This window comes from Petromyzon marinus, chromosome 84 (assembly GCF_048934315.1).
Source record: "Petromyzon marinus isolate PM22_M1 ecotype Great Lakes invasive population chromosome 84, UKy_Petmar_22M1.pri1.0, whole genome shotgun sequence".
NCBI lineage: Eukaryota > Metazoa > Chordata > Hyperoartia > Petromyzontiformes > Petromyzontidae > Petromyzon > Petromyzon marinus.
This window is the reverse complement of record NC_133749.1, coordinates 4,800,317-4,823,210: the sequence shown is the minus strand read 5'-3', so window position 1 is coordinate 4,823,210 and position 22,894 is coordinate 4,800,317. Positions and strand designations below refer to the sequence as shown.

At 50.4% G+C, this 22,894-nt stretch overlaps 1 protein-coding gene across 1 annotated transcript in view; it reads left to right on the top strand.

Moving 5' to 3' along the window:
* LOC142907886 (T-box transcription factor TBX1-like) overlaps nucleotides 1-22,894 on the top strand; it is a 59,482-nt gene that overhangs the window by 17,919 nt on the left and 18,669 nt on the right. The window contains exon 2 of the mRNA XM_076057788.1: nucleotides 10,380-10,663. The gene's annotated coding sequence lies outside the window, so the exon portion shown is untranslated. The remainder of the gene's footprint in view (nucleotides 1-10,379; nucleotides 10,664-22,894) is intronic.

The window sequence follows — 22,894 nt, the reverse complement described above, 5'->3', positions numbered from 1 at the left end:
GTGTGTGTCTGTATGTAGTGTATCTGTGTGTAGTGTGTGTGTATGTGTCTGTGTGTAGTGTGTCTGTATGTATGTCTGTGTGTATGTCTGTATGTAGTGTGTCTGTGTGTATGTAGCGTGTCTGTGTGTATGTAGTGTGTGTGTGTCTGTATGTAGTGTGTCTGTGTGTATGTCTGTATGTAGTGTGTCTGTGTGTATGTAGTGTGTATGTATGTAGTGTGTCTGTGTGTAGTGTGTGTGTATGTCTGTATGTAGTGTGTGTGTATGTAGTGAGTGTGTGTCTGTATGTAGTGTGTGTGTCTGTGTGTATGTCTGTGTGTATGCCAACTCGCCCTTGCCCCAGCGAGCCTCGTGGGCTAACTGGGACCGCTCTACCTGTGTCTGTGTGTAGTGTGTCTGTGTGTAGTGTGTGTGTGTCTGTGTGTAGTGTGTGTGTAGTGTGTGTGTATGTAGTGTGTGTGTGTCTGTATGTAGTGTGTCTGTATGTATGTCTGTGTGTATGTCCGTGTGTAGTGTGTGTGTGTATGTCTGTATGTAGTGTGTCTGTATGTAGTGTGTGTGTATGTGTCTGTGTGTAGTGTGTGTGTGTGTATGTCTGTATGTATGTCTGTGTGTATGTAGTGTGTGTGTATGTCTGTGTGTGTGTCTGTGTGTAGTGTGTGTATGTGTCTGTGTGTAGTGTGTGTGTATGTCTGTATGTATGTCTGTGTGTATGTAGTGTGTGTGTATGTCTGTGTGTGTGTCTGTGTGTAGTCTGTGTGTGTCTGTATGTAGTGTGTGTATGTGTCTGTGTGTAGTGTGTCTGTATGTATGTCTGTGTGTATGTATGTGTGTATGCCAACTCGCTCTTGCCCCTGCGAGCCTCGTGGGCTAGCTGGGACCGCTCTACCTGTGTCTGTCTGAGGGTCTCAGAGTTCCGCTCGTGACAGTGAGGCATTTGAACATTTTGTACAGTGCATGTGTACAGTGCCGTGTGAGTGTGTGTGTCTGTGTATGTGTGTGTGTCTGTGTGTGTGTGTCTGTGTGTGTGTCTCTGTGTGTGTGTCTGTGTGTGTGTCTGTGTGTCTGTGTGTGTGTCCGTGTGTGTGTGTCTGTGTGTGTGTCTGTGTGTGTGTGTATGTATGTGTGTCCGTGTGTGTGTGTGTCTGTGTGTGTGTCCGTATGTCAGTGATAGCGATTATTTGAACCGGTTCGAAGCAGCACAGTACGCTAACCGCTGCACCACAGCTCCCCACACACACACACACACACCTACACACACACACACCTACACATACACACCTACACACACACATACACCTACACACACACATGCACATACCTACACACACACATACACCTACACACACACACCTTCACACACCTATACACACCCACATACACACACAGACCTACACATACACACCTACACACACACATACACACACATACACACCTATACACACACACATACACACGCACATACACACGCATCTACACACACACACACACCTACACACACACACCTACACATACACACCTACACACACCTACGCACACATACACCTACACACACAGACCTACACACACACATACACACCTACACACACACACCTACACACATACACACACATACACACACACCTACACACCTACACACATACACACACATACACACACATACACACACACCTACACACACACAGACCTACACACACACAGACCTACACACACACAGACCTACACATACACACACCTACACACACACATCGACACACACACACAGACCTACACACACACAAAGACAAAGATCCCCCGTGCAGCCTTAATAGACTGTAGGGGCAAGTGCCGTTAGCGAGCACGAGGGGGTGGGTGGCCAGCACCACGCCCGACCGCCTTTGTCTCCCCCAGTGGCGATGTTTACTACACAGCTACACCAGGCACTCATTTGAGGCTGAGTCGACCTAGGGGAGGCCCGGGTACCGGTTCAGAGAATCGTCACTGGCGGTGTTGGCCGTGAGCGGGAATCGAACTCAGGTCGCCGGGTTCATAGCGCAGCGTAGCGCTACCTGCTACACTACCGCTCTCGTAGGGGAGAGTTGGACTCAGGGTACCGGTTGAACACAAAGGCAAAGATACCCCAGGTAGCTTCTAACAGGCTGTAGGGGCAAGTGCTATTCACCAACTCACTCAACCGCTCCCCCACCCACTCACCCACTCATCCACTCACCATATCACCCACCCACTCACTCACCCACTCACCCACCCACTCACCCACTCATCCACTCGCCATATCACCCACCCACTCACTCACCCACTCACCCACCCACTCACCCACCGGCTCACTCACTCACTCGCCCACCCACTCACTCACCCACTCACCCACCGGCTCACTCACCCACCCACCCACTCACTCGCCCACCCACTCACCCACTCACCCACTCACTCACCCACTCACTCACTCACCCACTCACTCACTCGCCCACCCACTCACTCACCCACTCACTCACTCGCCCACCCACTCACCACCCCACTCACCCACCCACTCACCCACCCATCAACTCACCCACCCACTCACCCACCCATCAACTCACCCACCCACTCACCCACCAACTCACCCACCCACCAACTCACCCACCCACCAACTCATCCACTCACCCACCGACTCACCCACCCGCTCACTCACCCACCCATCAACTCACCCACCCGCTCACTCACCCACCTACTCACCCACCAACTCACCCACCCACCCACTCACCCACCAACTCACCCACCCACCAACTCACCCACCCACTCACCCACCAACTCACCCACCAACTCACCCACTCACCCACCAACTCACCCACCAACTCATCCACCCACTCACCCACCAACTCACCCACCCACCAACTCACCCACCCACCCACTCACCCACCAACTCACCCACCAACTCACCCACTCACCCACCAACTCATCCACCAACTCACCCACCCACTCACCCACCAACTCACCCACCCACCAACTCACCCACCCATTCACCCACCAACTCACCCACCAACTCACCCACTCACCCACCAACTCACCCACTCACCCACCCACTCACCCACCAACTCACCCACCCACCAACTCACCCACCCACCAACTCACCCACCCACCAACTCACCCACCCACCAATTCATCCACTCACCCACCGACTCACTCACCCGCTCACTCACCCACCTACTCACCCACCAACTCACCCACCCACCAACTCACCCACCCACTCACCCACCAACTCACCCACCCACTCACCCACCAACTCACCCACCCACCCACCCACCAACTCACCCACCCACTCACCCACCAACTCACCCACCCACCAACTCACCCACCCACTCACCCACCAACTCACCCACCAACTCACCCACTCACCCACCAACTCACCCACTCACCCACCCACTCACCCACCAACTCACCCACCCACCAACTCACCCACGTGGAATGGAGCAGGTCAGGAAGGGCCCCTACATCTGAATCGCCCCGCGAATTCGTGAGCGGTGACACCAGCGTAGCCGCATTCCTGTGTACACGTGTAGTGTGTGTACACGTGTAGTGTGTGTACACGTGTAGTGTGTGTGTACACGTGTAGTGTGTGTACACGTGTAGTGTGTGTACACGTGTAGTGTGTGTACACACACACTACACGTGTAGTGTGTGTGTACACGTGTAGTGTGTGTACACGTGTAGTGTGTGTACACACACTACACGTGTAGTGTGTGTACACGTGTAGTGTGTGTACACGTGTAGTGTGTGTACACGTGTAGTGTGTGTACACACACACTACACGTGTAGTGTGTGTGTACACGTGTAGTGTGTGTACACGTGTAGTGTGTGTACACACTACACGTGTAGTGTGTGTACACGTGTAGTGTGTGTACACGTGTAGTGTGTGTACACGTGTAGTGTGTGTGTACACACACTACACGTGTAGTGTAGTGTGTGTACACGTGTAGTGTGTGTACACGTGTAGTGTGTGTACACACACACTACACGTGTAGTGTGTGTGTGCACGTGTAGTGTGTGTACACGTGTAGTGTGTATGTGTGTACACGTGTAGTGTGTATGTGTGTACACGTGTAGTGTGTGTACACGTGTAGTGTGTGTACACGTGTAGTGTGTATGTGTGTACACGTGTAGTGTGTATGTGTGTACACGTGTAGTGTGTGTACACGTGTAGTGTGTACACACTACACGTGTAGTGTGTATGTGTGTACACGTGTAGTGTGTACACGTGTAGTGTGTACACGTGTGGTGTGTACACGTGTACGTGTGGTGTGTACACGTGTATGTGTGTATGTACACGTGTAGTGTGTGTGTACACGTGCGGTGTGTGTACACGTGTAGTGTGTGTAGTGTGTGTACACGTTCGGTGTTTGTACACGTGCGGTGTGTGTACACGTGTAGTGTGTACACGTGTAATGTGTGTGTGTACACGTGTAGTGTACACACGTGCGGTGTGTGCACACGTGTGGTGTGTGTACACGTGTACACACACTACACGTGTAGTGTGTACACGTGTGGTGTGTATGTGTGTGTGTACACGTGTACTGTGTGTACACGTGTAGTGTGTACACGTGTAGTATGTGTGCGTACACGTGTAATGTGTACACGTGTAGTGTGTACACGTGTAGTGTGTGTGTACACGTGTAGTGTGTGTGCACGTGTAGTGTGTGTGTACACGTGCGGTTTGTGTGTATACGTGTAGTGTGTATGTGTGTATACGTGCAGTGGATGTGTGTATACGTGCAGTGTGTCTGTGTGTACACGTGTAGTGTGTCTGTGTGTACACGTGTAGTGTGTCTGTGTGTACACGTGCGGTGTGTACACGTGCGGTGTGTGTACACGTGTAGTGTGTCTGTGTACACGTGTAGTGTGCCTGTATGTACACGTGCAGTGTGTGTGTGTGTACACGTGTAGTGTGTGCACACGTGTAGTGTGTGTCTGTGTGTACACGTGCAGTGTGTGTGTGTACACGTGTAGTGTGTGTACACGTGTAGTGTGTTTCTGTGTGTACACGTGCAGTGTGTGTGTGTGTACACGTGTATTGTGTCTGTGTGTACACGTGTATTGTGTCTGTGTGTACACGTGCAGTGTGTGTGTGTACACTTGCGGTGTTGTATCTGTGTGTACACGTGTAGTGTGTGTCTGTGTGTACACGTGCAGTGTGCCTGTGTGTACACGTGTGTGTGTACGCGTGTGTGTATGTACACGTGTGTGTGTATGTACACGTGAGTGTGTGTGTACACGTGTGTGTGTATGTACACGTGTGTGTGTGTGTGTGAGTGGCTGAGTGTGTACACGTGTCTGTGTCTGTGTACACGTGTAGTGTGTCTGTGTACACGTGTAGTGTGTCTGTGTACACGAGTGTGTGTGTACACGTGTGTGTGTACACGTGTGTGTGTGTACACGTGTGTGTGTTTACACGTGTGTGTGTGTGAGTGGCTGAGTGTGTACACGTGTGTGTGTGTACACGAGTGTGTGTGTGTACACGTGCGTTGTGTCTATGAGTGTTTGCTATCAATTCCCACGTGGTGGTGATGATGGTGATGATGATGGTGATGATGGTGATGTTGATGATGATGGTGATGTTGATGGTGACATCAGCCAATTGGCTCAGCTGATATCATTGTCGCGATGGTCACGTGTCGCTTGTCTGACTTAACACATTCTCCTGCGGAAGGGAGGGAGCTGCTGGTAGGAACGTTGTTGGGTGGCTCGGTCAATGGCCAGGGTCAACAACAACACCACGTGGTGCGTTCTACACACCACGTGGTGCGTTCTACACACCACGTGGTGCGTTCTACACACCACGTGGTGCGTTCTACACACCACGTGGTGCGTTCTACACACCACGTGGTGCGTTCTACACACCACGTGGTGCGTTCCACACCACGTGGTGTGTTCTACACACCACGTGGTGTGTTCCACACAATGTGCCAAGGCTGGCGTGAGTTGGTGAAACGTTGAGTTTTATAAGGGCACCACGGGGTGACCAGCCCCTCCCCCACACCCAGCCCCTCCCCCACACCCAGCCCCTCCCCCACACCCAGCCCCTCCCCCCACCCAGCCCCTCCCCCCACTCAGCCCCTCCCCACCCAGCCCCACCCCTCCCACGTGGACAAGACATCCACAGACATACACAACAACAATTCATCCCCCCCTGCCTCCTGTGAGAATGAATCCCGGTTGGGCTTGCAGTCCACTACGTGTCCTACTAGCAGTAAAAGAGTCACTACATAGCAGCAGCAGCATCTCAGTGATGGGACCCTTACCTGTGAAACAATTTCAATGTAACAGTTGCATGCGGTCACACATCTCCTTAGCCCACCGTGGTGTTCAGAGTATTTCGGAAGTAGAACCCACGACCTCATGTAGACCAGGCGAGCAAGTCAACATCTCCTGAGCCACCATGCCCACCCGCGTGTGACATAGAATCATGATGCTCGATCATGATTCTATGGAGCTAATCCGAAGACCCATAATCCGAAGACCCATAAAGCACACACAGACACTCACACACACAGACACACAAACTCACACACAACAACAACCGCCATTCGCCACTAAGTGGCGGTGACGTCACCACAACGCTTGTGCCAGGCTATGTGCACGTTGAGGCCACGTGGAGTGTCGAACGCCCGCTGGCATGAGGTCACGGGGCAGACCCAGCAGGTGCCATGGGTCGACTGAGTGAGATGACTGGCTGATGCACCACCTGTGCCCCCTACTGTGCCAACCTGCTGTGCTTTAGCCACCCGGCGCTCCGCTCGTTGTTGTGAGCGTCGCTCCTCCGCCCTCCGTTGTTGTTGGAGGGCGACTGCCTCCAACTGCCCAGCAGCATCCTTCACGAGCCTCCTCCACAGAGGCCGATCTTGACACTGCTGGTACCGGTCATCGGCAAGTCCACTCAGCTCCACGTCCTCCTGTACCACATCACTCCATCTCTTCTCTAGCCCGTGCCGCGCCCGTTTAGCCCCCTCGATCCGGACGAACAAAAGCTGTTTCGGCATGCGGTGGCTTGGCATGCGGGCTACATGACCCAGCCAACGCAGCCTTGCCTGCCGGAGGAGCTCACCTATGGGACCGTGCCCAGATCTTTCAAGGATTTGTGAGCTCCTCACACAATCCAGCCTGGTTAAACACAGGATGGATCGTAGGCAGGCCAGCCTAAATATTTCCAATCTGTGAAGATATTCCATTAGGGGGGTCCACGTATCGCAAGCGTAGAGAAGGGATGGAATGACCATGGCCGAGAAGACTTGAAGCTTCGTGCGGAGCGACAGGCCAGGTAGCTTCTACACAGCGTTACAGAACCAATAAAAAGATATTGCCACTCGACTTATTCGGAGTGAGACCTCTGCTGTTAAACCGGAGCCGGTCATGAGCACACTGCCCAGGTATGGGAAACTCTCCACTCTCTCCACAACTGCCCCATCACCGATTGGGAATTGTGGGGGTGGAGTGTCCGATGGTACAAAATACCCAGGCAGGTGCTTCGTTTTGGTGGGGCTGATGGTAAGGCCCCACCTCTTAGTGGCACACTCCAGTTTCAGCAGCAGCGCCTCCAACTCCTCCTCTGAGTGAGGGGCAATTACCTTATCATCAGCATACATAACGTGGTTGAGCAATAGGGAGCCATCCCTTAACTGCACCCGGGCATCGATCAGTATCTGGACCAGATGTAAATTCCTGTGGTACAGCTATTGAAGGCTTCACAAACTACGTGGTCGAAAAATATGTTAAATAATGTGGGAGCCAGAGGACATCCCTGTCGCACCCCAAGGTGTACAGGGAATTGCTCCGACTCCCGGCCACGTAGTTTTACCCGGGCCCGCTCACCATCATGAAGGTCCTTAATTATCGTGAGCAGAGGGTCAGGGACTCCGAAAGCATGAAGAACAACCCAGATTCGAGGCCTACTGATGGTATCATAGGCCTTGACCAGGTCAATAAAACAGAGATGTAGGTTTTGTTGGAATTCCCTACACTTCTGCTGTAGCAGACAGACAGAAAATATGGCATCTGTGCAGGACCGCCCTTTCCTGAAACCACATTGGGGCTCCGCAAGCCTCTCCTCAGCGTGTCTGGCAAGGCGATGCTGAATAATCCTTGCCAGGACCTTTCCCGGCCTCAGTCTGTGCGGTCCCCCTTCTTAAAGAGGGGGACCACCAGGGCATCCTTCCAATCCTGCGGAACCCGTCTATTGGTCCAGACTGTTGTTATGATGTCACGTAGGGCAGTCTGTGCACAAACGCCACCCTCCCTCAACATTTCGCTTGGGAGATCGTCACTGCCCGGTGCCTTTCCTGGTCTCAGACTCTGGATCGCATTTAGTACTTCCTCAACAGATGGCACCTCAGCCAGCCACTCACAGGGGGTGACTTCTTCAAATATTTGAGGCACCGCAGCCTCAGCAGGGTCATCCCCACTTCGTCCAACGATGTTTTCCATGTTGAGAGATATCCCCTCCCTCAGGACTTCACAGAAATACTCAGCAAATCTGCAAACCTGTTCCTGGGGGTTGGAGATTGGATCACCGTTTTTTCCCCTAATGATGGGAGGAGGTATGGCGTTGCAGGTTACTTTTTTTGATGGAGTTAAAAATTTGTGATCACGGGCCATTGAGGCAGACTCCATCTCCTCAGCAACCCATGACCACCACCCATCCTTGCAGCACCTCACGGCTCTCCAAACCTCCGAGCAAAGGCTGCGTTAAACCTCCTCATTCTCTGACGTGGGATGCTGTAGCCGATGAGAGTGGGCCTGTCGCTTTTTCTCAGCCAGCCTGAACACCTCCTCTGTCAGCCAGGGTCTCGGGGGCGGTCTGGACCGCGTACCCAAAGCAGCCATTGCAGCTGCATGAGTCACAGTCCTAAACCTCGCCTATTTACCCTCGACATCAGGAGGAGTGGGGGACGATGCCAACCCCAGCCGCAAGCGATGATGAAATTCTCGCTTGCAAATTTCATCAGCTAGCTGAGACCAGGCCACCATGGATTGGAATGTGGTCCTGGGTGTACACCCACCACCAGAGTGGAAGAATGGCAGGCGCATCTTGCGGATGACAAGTCGATGGTCAGAGGGCAGATCAGCTCCACGGTAGGTCCTGGTGTCAAGCACATGGGCTCGCATTCGCTGGTCCGTCACTATGTAGTCCAGCAGATGTTCTTGCTTGGACCCAGCATGCATCCATGATGTTGTGTGGATGCGCCAATGCCGGAACAGCGTGTTGGTAATTACAAGCCCATGGGCTGCACAAAAATCTAGCAGCCTCCTACCGTTGTTATTGATCTGATCTGGCCCATGCCCTCCAATCACTCCAGACCAGGTGCCAGCATCATGACCAACTCGGGCATTGAAGTCACCCAACAAGATGTCTCTATCCCGAGGGGCCACTTTAGCCAGCACCTGTGACAGGAGGTGTTTCATACTCAAAAGCAAACCCTGGCCATCACACTCACACAATCATAGCCGGACACAACAGTTCACTTATACCATCGTCACCATCATCATTTAGACATTCATAGCAGCAGCAATAATCTAAACATGATCTCACCCACAGGAAATCTGAAGATCTATTATTTTATTGTTTCCCTTCAACGTGACTTTACCGAAAGAGCTAAGAATATCTATAAAGCGCTTTATTTACATATAGACACCCTACCTGACCTACCCTTACATACCCTACCTACCCCTACCCTACCCTACCTACCTCTACCCTGGCCTGCCTACCCCTACCCTACCCTACCTACCCCTACCCTACCCTACCTACCCTACCCTACCTACCTCTACCCTAGCCTACCCTACCTACCCTACCCTACCTACCCCTACCCTAGCCTACCCTACCTACCCCCACCCTACCTACCCTACCTACCCCCACCCTACCTACCCTACCTACCCCTACCCTACCTACTTCTACCCTACCCTACCTACTCCTACCCTACCTACCCTACCTACTTCTACCCTACCCTACCTACCCCTACCCTACTTACCTCTACCCTACCTACCCCTACCCTACCTACCCTACCCTACTTACCCCTACCCTACCTACCCCTACCCTATCTACCCTACCCTACCCCTACCCTACCTACCCCTACCCCTACCCTACCTACCCTACCTACCCTACCCTACCTACCTCTAGCCTAGCCCCACCCTACCTACCCTACCCTACCTACCCCTACCTTACCCTACCTACCCCCACCCTACCTACCCTACCTACCCTACCTACCCCTACCCTACCTACCCTACCCTACCTACCTCTACTCTACCCTACCAACCCCTACCCTACTTACCTCCACCCTACCTACCCCTACCCTACCTTACCCTACCTGACCCTACCTGACCTACCTACCCACCTCCCCCACCCCCCTCTCGCTCTCCAGGGTCACCGTTGAGCCCTGCGGAGCTGGGTGGAGGTGGCAGGGGCTCTTTGGGTAAATGGGAGACGGAGGCGTCCCACTGTCTCCGCGAGCTCACGCCTTCCGGATCACCTCCCTCATCTCGGCCATGGACGCCCGTGGCGGACAGCACCACCACCACCACCACAACAACAACGACGACGACCACCACCACCACCAGCAGCAGCAGCACCACCAGCAGCACCAGCGCCACCATCACAACGAGCCTCACGCGACGCTTCCCTGCCCGGAGACTCGCTCCGTCGACGGTAGGGGTGGGCTCAGGCGAGGAGGGAGGCTGGGTGGCGCTGAGTAGGCCTCGGCATTTGTGTCCTGTTGCATTGTTCTCTCATCATGTCCATTGTTCTCTCTCATCGTGTCCATTGTTCTCTCATCGTGTCCATTGTTCTCTCTCATGGTGTCCATTGTTCTCTCTCATCGTGTCCATTGTTCTCTCTCATCGTGTCCATTGTTCTCTCTCATCGTGTCCATTGTTCTCTCTCATTGTGTCCATTGTTCTCTCATCGTGTCCATTGTTCTATCATCGTGCCCATTGTTCTATCATCGTGTCCATTGTTCTCTCTCATCGTGTCCATTGTTCTATCATCGTGTCCATTGTTCTATCATCGTGTCCATTGTTCTCTCTCATCGTGTTCATTGTTCTATCATCGTGTCCATTGTTCTATCATCATGTCCATTGTTCTCTCTCATCGTGTCCATTGTTCTCTCTCATCGTGTCCATTGTTCTATCATCGTGTCCATTGTTCTCTCATCGTGTTCATTGTTCTATCATCGTGTCCATTGTTCTCTCATCATGTTCATTGTTCTCTCATCGTGTCCATTGTTCTATCATCGTGTGCATTGTTCTCACATGGTGTGCATTGTTCTCTCATCGTGTCCATTGTTCTATCATCGTGTCCATTGTTCTCTCATCGTGTCCATTGTTCTCTCTCATCGTGTCCATTGTTCTCTCATCGTGCCCATTGTTCTCTCTCATTGTGTCCATTGTTCTATCATCGTGTCCATTGTGCTATCGTGTTTATTGTTCTCTCATCGTGTCCATTGTTCTCTCATCGTGTCCATTGTTCTCTCTCATCGTGTCCATTGTTCTATTATCGTGTCCATTGTTCTCTCATCGTGTCTATTGTTCTATCATCGTGTCCATTGTTCTCTCTCATCGTGTCCATTGTTCTATCATCGTGTCCATTGTTCTCTCTCATCGTGTCCATTGTTCTCTCTCATCGTGTCCATTGTTCTCTCATCGTGTCCATTGTTCTATCATCGTGTCCATTGTTCTCTCATCGTGTTCATTGTTCTATCATCATGTCCATTGTTCTCTCATCATGTTCATTGTTCTCTCATCGTGTCCATTGTTCTATCATCGTGTGCATTGTTCTCACATGGTGTGCATTGTTCTCTCATCGTGTCCATTGTTCTATCATCGTGTCCATTGTTCTATCATCGTGTGCATTGTTCTATCATCGTGTCCATTGTTCTATCATCGTGCCCATTGTTCTCTCATCGTGTCCATTGTTCTCTCATCGTGTCCATTGTTCTATCATCGTGTCCATTGTTCTCTATCATCGTGTCCATTGTTCTATCATCGTGTCCATTGTTCTCTCATCGTGTCCATTGTTCTTTCATCGTGTGCATTGTTCGCTCATCGTGTCCATTGTTCTCTCATCGTGTCCATTGTTCTATCATCATGTCCATTGTTCTCTCTCATCGTGTCCATTGTTCTATCATCATCTCCATTGTTCTCTCATCGTGTTCATTGTTCTCACATCGTGTTCAATGTTCTATCATCGTGTCCATTGTTCTATCATCGTGTCCATTGTTCTCTCATCGTGTCCATTGTTCTCTCATCGTGTCCATTGTTCTCTCTCATCGTGTCCATTGTTCTATCATCGTGTCCATTGTTCTCTCATGGTGTCCATTGTTCTATCATCGTGTCCATTGTTCTATCATCGTTGATTTCCATCCAGCAGTGGATAGGCTATGGTGATGTTGTTACATTGGTGTGGTATTTTAGTCTAATATATTATCGTGTGCACGTATTTGTGTGTGTATGTGTGTGTGTGTATATGTGTATGTGTGTGTGTATGTGTGCGTGTATGTATGTGTGTGTATATGTGTATGTGTGTGTATGTGTATGTGCATGGTGCTCGCTAACAGCACTTGCCCCTACAGTCTGTTAAGGCTATATGGGGGATCTTTATCTTTGTGTGTATGTGTGTGTATGTGTATCTGTGTGTGTGTGTGTATCTGTCGTGGTTTAGTGGCAATATCTTTTCATCGGTTGCATAACGCTGTGTGGAAGCTACCTGGTCTGTCGCTCCGCACTAAGCTTCAGGTCTTCTCGGCCACGGTCATTCCCTCCCTTCTCTACGCTTGCGAAACGTGGACCCCCCTAATAGAACATCTTCGCCTGTTAGAAACATTTAGGCTGGCCTGCCTACGATCCATCCTGGGTTTAACCAGGCTGGATTGTGTGAGCAGCTCACAAATCTTTGAAAGATCTGGGCAAGGTCCCATCGGTGAGCTCCTCCGGCAGGCAAGGCTGCGATGGCTGGGTCATGTAGCCCGCATGCCCAGCCACCGCATGCCGAAACAGCTTTTGTTCGGCCGGATCGAGGGGGCTAAACGGGCACGGCACGGGCTAGAGAAGAGATGGAGTGACATGGTACAGGAGGACGTGGAGCTGAGTGGACTTGCCGATGAACGGTACCAGCGGTGTCAAGATCAACCTCCGTGGAGGAGGCTCGTGAAGGACGCTACTGGGCAGTTGGAGGTAGTCGCCCTCCAACAACAACGGAGGGCGGAGGAGCGACGCTCAGAACAACGAGCGGAGCGCCGGGTGGCTAAAGCACAGCAGGTTGGCACAGTAGGGGGTGCAGGTGGTGCATCAGCCAGTCATCTCAGTCAGTCGACTCGTAGCACTTGGGTCTGCCCCGTGACCTCCTGCCCGCGGGCGTTCGACACTTCACGTGGCCTCAAGGTGCACATGGCCTGGCACAAGCGTCGTGGTGATGTCACCGCCACTTAGTGGCGAATGGCGGTTGTTGTTGTTGTTGTGCGTGTATCTGTGTGTGTGTGTGTATATACAATGTAGTGTGTTAGTGTAATACAATATTGTGTATGTGTGTGTTTGTGTGTGTGTATACAATGTGGTGTGTTAGTGTAGTATAATATTGTGTGTGTGTGTCTGTGTGTGTTGTGGGGAGCGGTAGTGTAGCGGTTAGCGCTACACTGCGCTATGAACCTGGCCACCCAGGTTCGATTCCCGCTCACGGCCAACACCAGGAACGATTATCTGAACCGGTCCCGGGCCTCCCCTAGGTCGACTCAGCCTCAAATTAGCACCTGGTGCGGTGTGTAAACATTGCCACTAGGGAGACAAAGGCGGTCGGGCGTGGTGCTGGCCACCCACCCCCTCGTGTACCGTTCCGGCCTTCATAGGTGCTCGCTAACAGCACTTGCCCCTACAGTCTGTTAAGGCTATATGGGGGATCTTTATCTTTGTGTGTACCTGTGTGTGTTAGTGTAATAGTATATTGTGTGTGTGTATCTGTGTGTGTGCATACAATGCGGTGTGTTAGTGTAGTATAATTTTGTGTGTGTATCTGTGTGTGTGTGCGTGTATCTGTGTGTGTGTGTATCTGTGTGTGTGTATCTGTGTGTCTGTATACAATGTGGAGTGTTAGTGTAGTATGATATTGTGTGTGTGCATCTGTGTGTGTGTATATATACAATGTAGTGTTTTAGTGTAATATAATATTGCGTGTGTATCTTTGTGTGTGTGTGTCTGTGTGTGTGTCTATGTGTGTGTGTATCTGTGTGTGTGTATATATGTGTGTGTGTGGTATCTGTGTGTGTGTGGGTATCTGTGTGTGTGTATACAATGTGGTGTATTAGTGTAATATAATATTGTGTGTGTATCTGTGCGTATGTGTTTATCTGTGTGTATTTGTGTATATAATGTACTGTGTTAGTGTAATTAAATATTGTGTGTATATATGTTTGTGTGTTTGTAAATAACGTAGTATATTAGTGTAATATAATAGTATTGTGTGTATTTCTGCATATATCAGTAAGTGTACAATTATATATATGTGTGTAAATACATAGCATGTCACGTGTATATTTAAGATATGTATACACAATATTATATTTAATTAACATTGTTTGTATATATCGTAAGTCTTTATATGTGTGTGTGTATGCGTATGCTTGTGTGTATGTGTGTATATGTGTATATGTGTTTGAGTATGTGTGTGTGTATATATTGTGTATATGTGTGTATATATGTGTGTGTACATGTGTTTGTGTATGTGTGTATATGTGTATATATGTGTGTGTATGTGTATATGTGTATGTATGTGTGTATATGTGTTTGTGTATGCGTGTGTGTATATGTGTTGTGTATGTGTGTGTGTGTATCCGTGTGTTTGTATGTGTGTATGTATGCATATGTGCGTTTTGGTGTGTGTGTGTACGTGTGTGTGTGTACGTGTGTATGTGTGTATATGTGTGTGTATGTTTACGTATGCGTGTGTATATGTGTATGTGTGTATCTGTGTCTGGTTACAATGTGTTGTGTTAGTATAATATAATATTGTGTGTATGTGTATCTGTGTGTGTGTGTGTGTATCTGTGTGTGTGTGTATCTGTGTGGGTGTCTGTGTGTGTGTGTGTATCTGTGTGTGTATACAATGTGGTGTGTTAGTTTAATATAATATTGTGTATATCTGTATGTGTATATACAATGTAGTGTTAGTTTAGTATAATATTGTGTGTGTATCTGTGTGTGTGTATATACAATTTAGTGTGTTAGTGTAGTATAATATTGTGTGTGTATCTGTGTGTGTATCTGTGTGTGTGTATACAATGTGGAGTGTTAGTGTAATATAATATTGTGTGTGTGTATCTTCGCGTGTAAATAATGTACTATATTAGTGTAATATAATAATATTCTGTGTATGTGTGCGTATATCTTTATGTGTACGATTATATATATGCGTGTAAATACCTAGCATGTCATGAGTATATATAAGATATGTATACACAATATTTAATTAACATTGTGTATATATTGTAAGTCTACATATATGTGTGTGTGTTCCCATACACAATGTCACACATTCATGGCATGAATAATATTGTGTCTGCGTTGTATATTTGCAGTTCGTGTGTGTGTGTACACGTGTGTGTGTGTACACGTGTGTGTGTGTACACGTGTGTGTGTAGTTGTGTTTACGTGTGTGTGTATGCGTTTGTGTAGTTGTATGTACGTGTGTGTCTGTGTATATGTTTGTGTGCGTGTGTGTGTATGCGTGTGTGTATGTGTGTGTGTATGTGTGTGTATCCGTGTGTGTAGGCGTGTGTATGTATGTATTTATGTATGTGTGTGTGGGTATTGGTGTGTGTATGCTTGTGTGTACATGTGTTTGTGTATGCGTCTGTGTGTGTATGTGTGTGTGTTGTGGGGAGCGATAGTGTAGCGGTTAGCGCTACGCTGCGCTATGAACCTGGCGACCCGGGTTCGATTCCCGCTCACGGCCAACACCAGTGACGATTATCTGAACCGGTCCCGGGCCTCCCCTAGGTCGACTCAGCCACAAATGAGTACCTGGTGCGGTGTGTAAACATCGCCACTAGGGAGACAAAGGCGGTCGGGCGTGGTGCTGGCCACCCACCGCCTCGTGTACCGTTCCGGCCTTCATAGGTGCTCGCTAACAGCACTTGCCCCTATAGTCTGTTACAGGCTATATGGGGGATCTTTGTGTCTATGTGTGTGCGTGTATGCGCGTCTGTATATATGTGTGTGTGTATGTGTGTGTGTATGTGTGTGTGTATGTGTGTGTGTATGTGTATGCGTGTGTATGCGTGTGTGCGTATTGGTGTGTGTATGTACGTGTGTGTGTACGTGTGTAAGTGTGTATATGTGTGTGTGTGTATGTTTACGTATGCGTCTGTATCTGTGTATGTGTGTGTATTTGTGTCTGTTTACAATGTGTTGTGTTAGTATAATATAATATTGTGTGTATGTGTATCTGTGTGTGTGTATCTGTGTGTGTGTGTGTGTATATCTGTGTGGGTGTCTGTGTGTGTGTATCTGTGTGTGTGTATCTGTGTGTGTGTGTATATATATACAATGTGTTGTGTTAGTATAATATAATATTGTGTGTATGTGTATCTGTGTGTGTATCTGTGTGTGTGTATCTGTGTGTGTATACAATGTGGTGTGTTAGTTTAATATAATATTGCGTGTATCTGTGTGTGTGTCTGTGTGTGTATCTGTGTGTGTGTCTGTGTGTGTGTCTGTGTGTGTATCTGTGTGTATACAATGTGGTGTGTTCGTTCAATATAATATTGTGTGTGTGTATCTGTGTGTGTGTGTATATACAATGTAGTGTGTTAGTGTAGTATAATATTGTTTGTGTATCTGTGTGTGCGTATATCTGTGTGTGTGTATCTGTGTGTGTGTATCTTTGTGTGTAAATAATGTACTATATTAGTGTAATATAATAATATTCTGTGTATGTGTGCGTATATCTTTATGTGTACGATTATATATAAGTGTGTAAATACATAGCATGTCATGTGTATATATATATAAAATATGTATACACAATATTTAATTAACATTGTATATATTGTAAGTCTACATATATGTTTGTGTGTTCCCATACACAATGTCACACATTCATGGCATGAATAATATTGTCTGCGTTTTATATTTGCAGTTCGTGTGTGTGTACACGTGTGTGTGTGTGTGTACACGTGTGTGTGTGTACACGTGTGTGTAGTTGTATGTACGTGTGTGTCTGTGTGTATGCGTGTGTATATGTGTTTGTGTATGCGTGTGTGTGTATGTGTGTGTATCCGTGTGTGTAGGCGTGTGTATGTATGTGTGTGTATGTGTGTGTGTATGTGTGTGTATGTGTGTATGTATTTGTGTATGTGTGTGTGGGTTTTGGTGTGTGTATGCTTGTGTGTACATGTGTTTGTGTATGCATGTGTGTGCGTGTATGTGTGTGCGCGTGTGTGTATATATGTGTGTATGTGTGTGCGCGTGTGTGTATATATGTGTGTATATATGTGTATGTGTGTGTATATGTGTGTATATATGTGTGTATCTGTGTGTATGTGTATGCGTGTGTGTATATGTGTGTGTACGTGTGTGTATATGTGTCTGTACGTGTGTGTATGCGTGTGTGTGTATGTATGTGTGTATGTGTGTGTATCCGTGTGTTTGTGTATATATGTATGTATATATGTGTATATATGTATGAATATGTGTGTGTGTATGTGTGTGTCTATATGTGTGTGTGTATATATGTGTATATGTGTGTATATATGTGTGTATATGTGTGTATATGTGTGTATATGTGTATATATTGTGTGTGTATGTGTATATATTGTGTGTGTATGTGTATATATATATGTGTCTGTATGTGTGTGTAGTGTAGCGGGTAGCGCTACGCTGCACTACGAACCCGGCGACCTGAGTTCGATTCCCGCTAACGGCCCTAGGCCTCCCCTAGGTCGACTCAGCCTCAAATGAGCAGTAGCTGGTGTAGCGGTGGTGTAGTAGTGGTGGTGTAGTAGTGGCGGTGGTGTAGTGGTGGTGTAGTAGTGGTGGTGTAGTGGTGGTGGTGTAGTAGTGTTGGTGTAGTGCTGGTGTAGTGGTGGTGGTGGTGTAGTGGTGGTGGTGGTGTAGTGGTGGTGTAGTAGTGGTGGTGTAGTGGTGGTGGTGTAGTAGTGGTGGTGTAGTGCTGGTGTAGTGCTGGTGTAGTGGTGGTGGTGGTGTAGTGGTGGTGGTGGTGTAGTGGTGGTGTAGTAGTGGTGTAGTAATGGTGGTGTAGTAGTGGTGGTGTAGTGGTGGTGTAGTAGTGGTGGTGTAGTGGTGGTGGTGTAGTAGTGGTGGTGTAGTGCTGGTGTAGTGGTGGTGGTGTAGTAGTGGTGGTGTAGTAGTGGTGGTGTAGTAGTGGTGGTGTAGTGGTGGTGGTGTAGTAGTGGTGGTGTAGTGGTGGTGTAGTAGTGGTGGTGTAGTAGTGGTGGTATAGTAGTGGTGGTGTAGTAGTGGTGTAGTAGTGGTGGTGTAGTGGTGGTGGTGTACTGGTGTTGTAGTGGTGGTGTAGTAGTGGTGGTGATGTAGTAGTGGTGCAGTAGTAGTGGTGTAGTAGTGGTGGTGTAGTAGTGGTGGTGGTGTAGTAGTGGTGTAGTAGTGGTAGTAGTGGTGGTGGTGTAGTAGTGGTGGTGTAGTAGTAGTGGTGGTGGTGTAGTAGTGGTGGTGTAGTGGTGGTGTAGTAGTGGTGGTGTAGTGGTGGTGGTGTAGTAGTGGTGGTGTAGTAGTAGTGGTGGTGGTGTAGTAGTGGTGGTGTAGTGGTGGTGTAGTAGTGGTGGTGTAGTGGTGGTGGTGTAGTGGTGGTGGTGCAGTAGTGGTGGTGTACTGGTGGTGTAGCAGTGAACATCGCTAGCACTGGGGGAGAGACAAAGGCGGCCGGGCGTGGTGGTGCTGACCACCCACGCCCTCTGTGTGTGTAGCCACAGTGCCGGTAGCCTTCATAGACGCTGCTGCTGCTGCTAACACAGCACTTGCCCCTACAGCCTGCTACAGGCTACCTGGGGGAGCTTTGTCTCTGTGTGTCTAAGTGCTGCTACTAACACAGCACTTGCCCCTAGAGCCTGCTACAGGCTACCTGGGGGAGCTTTGTCTCTGTGTGTCTAAGTGCTGCTACTAACACAGCACTTGCCCCTACAGCCTGCCACAGGCTACCTGGGGGAGCTTTGTCTCTGTGTGCCTAGGTGCTGCTGATGCTACTGATGCAGATGATGATATTGCTGATGATGCTGCTGCTGCTGCTGATGATGGCTGTTCTGATGTTGCTGATGAGGATGCTGCTGCTGATGATGCTGATGATGATGTTGATGATGCTGATGATGGCTGTTCTGATGTTGCTGATGAGGATGCTGCTGCTGATGATGCTGATGATGATGTTGATGATGCTGATGATGGCTGTTCTGATGTTGCTGATAAGGATGCTGATGATGCTGCTGATGATGCTGCTGATGATGCTGATAGCTTTGCTGATGACTCTGACCCTAATGGTGCTGCGACCTCTGACCTCAGGTCACGTGGGGAGCAGGAGGAGATAGAAGGGAGATGGTGGGGGGGGGGGGTGATGATGGTGGGGGGGTGATGGTGGTTGGGGGGGGGTGAAGATGGTGGTGGTGGGGGGGGAGGAGATGATGGTGGGGGGGTGATGGTGGTGGTGGGGGGGGTGATGATGGTGGTGGTGGGGGGGGAGGAGATGATGGTGGGGGGGTGATGGTGGGGGGGGGGGTGATGATGGTGGTGGTGGGGGGAGATGATGATGGTGGGGGGTGATGATGATGGTGGTGGTGGGGGGGTGATGATGGTGGTGGGGGGGTGATGATGGTGGTGGTGGGGGGGGAGGAGATGATGGTGGGGGGGTGATGGTGGTGGGGGGGGGTGATGATGGTGGGGGGGGGGAGGAGATGATGGTGGGGGGGTGATGGTGGGGGGGGGTGATGATGGTGGTGGTGGGGGGGGAGGAGATGATGGTGGGGGGGTGATGGTGGTGGGGGGGGGTGATGATGGTGGTGGTGGGGGGAGATGATGATGGTGGGGGGTGATGATGATGGTGGTGGTGGGGGGGTGATGATGGTGGTGGGGGGGTGATGATGGTGGTGGGGGGGGGGGAGGAGATGATGGTGGGGGGTGATGGTGGTGGGGGGGGGTGATGATGGTGGGGGGGGGGGAGGAGATGATGGTGGGGGGGTGATGGTGGGGGGGGGTGATGATGGTGGTGGTGGGGGGAGATGATGATGGTGGGGGGTGATGATGATGGTGGTGGTGGGGGGGGTGATGATGGTGGTGGGGGGGTGATGATGGTGGTGGTGGGGGGGGAGGAGATGATGGTGGGGGGGTGATGGTGGTGGGGGGGGGTGATGATGGTGGGGGGGGGGGAGGAGATGATGGTGGGGGGGTGATGGTGGGGGGGGGTGATGATGGTGGTGGTGGGGGGAGATGATGATGGTGGGGGGTGATGATGATGGTGGGGGGGGGGGGAGGAGATGATGGTGGGGGGGTGATGGTGGGGGGGGGGTGATGATGGTGGTGGTGGGGGGAGATGATGATGGTGGGGGGTGATGATGATGGTGGTGGGGGGGGAGGAGATGATGGTGGGGGGGTGATGGTGGTGGGGGGGGTGATGATGGTGGTGGTGGGGGGGGAGGAGATGATGGTGGGGGGGTGATGGTGGTGGTGGGGGGGTGATGATGGTGGTGGGGGGGTGATGATGGTGGGGGGGGGAGGAGATGATGGTGGGGGGGTGATGGTGGGGGGGGGGGTGATGATGGTGGTGGTGGGGGGAGATGATGATGGTGGGGGGTGATGATGATGGTGGTGGTGGGGGGGTGATGATGATGGTGGGGGGGGTGATGATGATGATGATAGTGGGGGGGTGATGATGGTGGGGGGTGATGATGATGATGGTGGTGGGGGGGTGATGATGGTGGTGGGGGGTGATGATGATGATGGTGGGGGGTGATGATGATGATGGTGGGGGGGTGATGATGATGATGATGGTGGTGGGGGGGTGATGGTGATGATGGTGGTGGTGGGGGGGTGATGATGATGGTGATGGTGGTGGGGGGGTGATGATGATGGTGGTGGTGGGTGGTGGGGGGGTGATCCCACGTGACCTCCGTAGCTCCACCCACTCCCGCTTCCCGTCATTGTGCTTCCATCTGTCCACTCGGCACTCTCCCCAGAGGCTCCGTCGTGTCACGCACACACCGGCTGGGGGGCGGGGCTTGGTGGGGGAGGGCGGGGCTTAGCGGGGGGGGGAGGAGCTTGGGGTGGGTGGGTGGGTGGGTGGGGGCGAATGGATTCACTCACTCAGTGGTGGAGGAGGGGAGATGGTGGAGTGGGAGATGGTGGAGTGGAGATGATGGAGTTGATGGAGATGATGGAGTGGAGATGGTGGAGTGGAGATGATGGAGATGGTGGAGTGGAGATGATGGAGTGGAGATGATGGAGATGATGGAGTGGAGATGATGGAGTGGAGATGATGGAGTGGGGATGATGGAGTGGAGATGATGGAGTGGAGATGATGGAGTGGAGATGATGGAGATGATGGAGTGGAGATGATGGAGTGGAGATGATGGAGGTGATGGAGTGGAGATGATGGAGTGGAGATGATGGAGTGGGGATGATGGAGTGGAGATGATGGAGTGGAGATGATGGAGTGGAGATGATGGAGATGATGGAGTGGAGATGATGGGGTGGAGATGATGGAGTGGAGATGATGGAGATGATGGAGATGATGGAGTGGAGATGATGGAGATGATGGAGTGGGGATGATGGAGTGGAGATGATGGAGTGGAGATGATGGAGTGGAGATGATGGAGTGGAGATGATGGAGATGATGGAGTGGAGATGATGGGGTGGAGATGATGGAGTGGAGATGATGGAGATGATGGAGATGATGGAGTGGAGATGATGGAGATGATGGAGTGGGGATGATGGAGTGGAGATGATGGAGTGGAGATGATGGAGTGGAGATGATGGAGTGGAGATGATGGAGATGATGGAGTGGAGATGATGGAGATGATGGAGTGGAGATGATGGAGTGGAGATGATGGAGTGGAGATGATGGAGAGGATGGAGTGGAGATGATGGAGATGATGGAGTGGAGATGATGGAGTGGGAGATGATGGAGTGCAGATGATGGAGATGATGGAGTGGAGATGATGGAGTGGAGATGATGGAGTGGAGATGATGGAGATGATGGAGTGGAGATGATGGAGTGGAGATGATGGAGTGAGAGATGATGGAGTGGAGATGATGGAGATGATGGAGTGGAGATGATGGAGTGGGAGATGATGGAGTGGAGATGATGGAGTGGAGATGATGGAGATGATGGAGTGGAGATGATGGAGATGATGGAGTGGAGATGATGGAGTGGGAGATGATGGAGTGCAGATGATGGAGATGATGGAGTGGAGATGATGGAGTGGAGATGATGGAGTGGAGATGATGGAGATGATGGAGTGGAGATGATGGAGTGGAGATGATGGAGTGAGAGATGATGGAGTGGAGATGATGGAGATGATGGAGTGGAGATGATGGAGATGATGGATTGGAGATGATGGAGTGGAGATGATGGAGTGGAGATGATGGAGATGATGGAGTGGAGATGATGGAGTGGAGATGATGGAGATGATGGAGTGGAGATGATGGAGTGGAGATGATGGAGTGGAGATGATAGAGTGGAGATGATGGAGTGGAGATGATGGAGTGGGGATGATGGAGTGGAGATGATGGAGATGATGGAGTGGAGATGATGGAGTGGAGATGATGGAGTGGATGATGGAGTGGAGATGATGGAGTGGAGATGATGGAGTGGAGATGATGGAGTGTAGATGATGGAAATGATGGAGTGGAGATGATGGAGTGGAGATGATGG